The 2652-nt window shown below is 36.3% G+C and overlaps 1 pseudogene across 1 annotated transcript; it reads left to right on the top strand.

Annotated features, from left to right (window-relative positions):
• Positions 1-250: 250 nt before the first annotated feature.
• On the top strand, positions 251-2037 carry LOC107635420 (phenolic glucoside malonyltransferase 1 pseudogene; annotated as a pseudogene). Its single transcript, XR_015880665.1, has one exon. The product of XR_015880665.1 is annotated as a phenolic glucoside malonyltransferase 1 pseudogene (transcript).
• Positions 2038-2652: the final 615 nt, after the last annotated feature.

Genomic DNA, 2652 nt, shown 5'->3' on the forward strand with positions numbered 1-2652 from the left:
GGTCTTTTTATAGATATAATACATGATAGAACTTAATAACATATTTAATTCATATAGTCTATTATAGTTAATAGGACAAGACTTTGTTATTATTGTTTTAAACCGTTAAAAAAATCTCAACATATTCGAAACACTAAATGACGAACTTATTTATTTTATTTAATAATTATTTAATATATAATGAAAAATAATTTAAGAAAAAAATACATAGAATTAACTTTTAAAATTATGTCAAATGATTTCTAGTTATGTGTACACCGGTAAGCCATATAATATTTTAATATTTTATACTTTACCTCGTGCTGAGAACTCCACAATTTTGAACAGTGAACACCATACTCTTCTCTACAAAATGAGATCCATTAGAACCGCCATCAACCATACCACACATTTTTCTCTGTTTCTCAAATTTCAACCACCATCATTATCATCATCCATGGCTTCTTCTGACAACAACATCTCCATCAAACTCCTTGACAAATGCACAGTTTCTCCACCGCCAGCACTATCAACTGATGTTACTGTTTCTCTGCCTCTCACTTTCTTTGACATGTTATGGGTTCGCTTCCACCCCGTTGAGCGTGTCTTCTTCTACAAACTTCACTCTCCTCCATCTTTCTTCTTCGAACATGTGCTTCCCAAGCTCAAAACCTCGCTCTCTCTTACCCTCCAACACTTCCTCCCTCTTGCTGGAAACCTACTTTGGCCTTCTCATTCAGATAAACCAATCCTTCAATACAATCCTGGTGATGGTGTTTCACTTCTCATAGCAGAATCCGATGCAGATTTCAACCATCTTTTGGGCTATAACTCACCGCGTGAAGCTTCTGAAACTCGATGCTTCGTACCAGAACTGGAAACACTGGAATCTCGTGCTGCTCTTATGTCTCTTCAGATCACTCTCTTCCCGAACAGTGGATTCAGCATCGGAATCAGCACCCACCATGCTTCTCTCGATGGGAAATCTTCCACCATGTTCATCAAAGCATGGGCTTCCATATGTCAAAGCCTTGAAGAAGAACAGAAAGAATCACCGATTTTGGTTCGCGAATTAGAGCCTTTCTTTGATAGAAAAGTTATCAAAGATGCAAAGGATGTTGGACCCTCGTTCTTGAACAATAGGTCGGACGTCATGTCCAAAATGTTCCCGGATGAGAACAACGTCAAGAAAAGCTTGAAGATTCTACCGTTCGAACCCAAGGTGAAGGACTCGGTTCGTGCAACGTTCAAGCTCACGCGTTCAGATTTGGAGAAGGTGAAGAAAAAGGTGTTGTCCAATTGGAACAGCAACGTTAATAATGGTGATGATGAAGAATCTACAAACACACCACCTAGTACTCTTTCTACTTTTGTTCTAACATGCAGCTATGTCTTGGTTTGTATCGCTAAGGCGATTAATGGCATTTTTAAGGAGAAACAAAAATTCGGGTTCGCTTTCACTGGTGATTGTAGGAAGAGGTTAGAGCCTCCAATACCTGAAAATTATTGCGGTAACTGTCTGTGGGCCAATTTTGTGGACGCAAAACCAGAGGACTTTGTTAAAGAAAACGGAGTGGTTCTTGTCGCTAAGGGAATTTACAAGAAGACAAAAATGTTGGGTATTGAAGGTTTTCGTGGTGTAGAATCATCAGCATTTGATAAGTACATGAATATGGCTAAAGAAGGAGTTGAAATGATTGGTATTGCTGGTTCTAATAGGTTTGGTGTTTATGGTATTGATTTTGGTTGGGGAAAACCTGAAAAAGTTGAGATAGCTTCAATTGATAGAGGTCTAACGATGGGTTTGGCTGAGAATAGTGATGGCAATGAAGGTGGGGTCGAGGTTGGTCTTGTTCTTAATAAGCAGGTGATGGATCTGTTTAGGACTTTGTTTCGTGAAGGACTTGAAGATGATTAATTGTTTGATTAGTGATTATTATCGGACTTAATTAGTCAATCAATTAGATTAGGTCCTGCTGATAATGAGTTTGTGCCAGCAGTATTTTATTGTTGTTCTTTTTTTAAAAGAATAAGAAATGAGTAAAAGATTTCTCTTGGAATTTCCAATGTTTTTTATTCAGTTCATGCTTTCATGCCTGAGACGACAACGCATCAACCTATCATATACAATGCATGTGTGACTTTCTAAGATTTGTTTGACTTGTTTGTAACCATTATCATAAGCAGCACATTGCACAGTACGGATTGAATGACATGATCCGTGTGGATATTTTGTATATATATAGATTTTATTTTACCCCAATAAATTAAAATTATTTAATTTGATTTATATGAATACTGTATAGCATTATTTTATATGTTATATATTCAAAAATATATATATATTATTAAAATATTATTTATACGTTAAAATTAATCTATATGTATTTATGTATAGGGGTGGCAATGGGTAGGGTAGGGTAGGGTAGGGTTTGGATCAAACCCTAACCCTACTCGCGGGTTAGAGATTTTTATATAAATTCAATCCTATTCTATCCGCGGGTTGATAATATCCCAATCCTAACTCTACCCGCTCTTAACCCGCGGGTACCCGACCCTACCCGCGGATTAAAAAAATATACAATATTATTCTATAACTTGATGATAATTTAAAATAGAACTAAAACACACAATTAAACCAAACCTAACTCAATATTACACAATTTACCCAAA

The sequence above is a fragment of the Arachis ipaensis genome, chromosome B4, assembly GCF_059453495.1.
Source record: "Arachis ipaensis isolate K30076 ecotype BB chromosome B4, ASM5945349v1, whole genome shotgun sequence".
Lineage (NCBI taxonomy): Eukaryota > Viridiplantae > Streptophyta > Magnoliopsida > Fabales > Fabaceae > Arachis > Arachis ipaensis.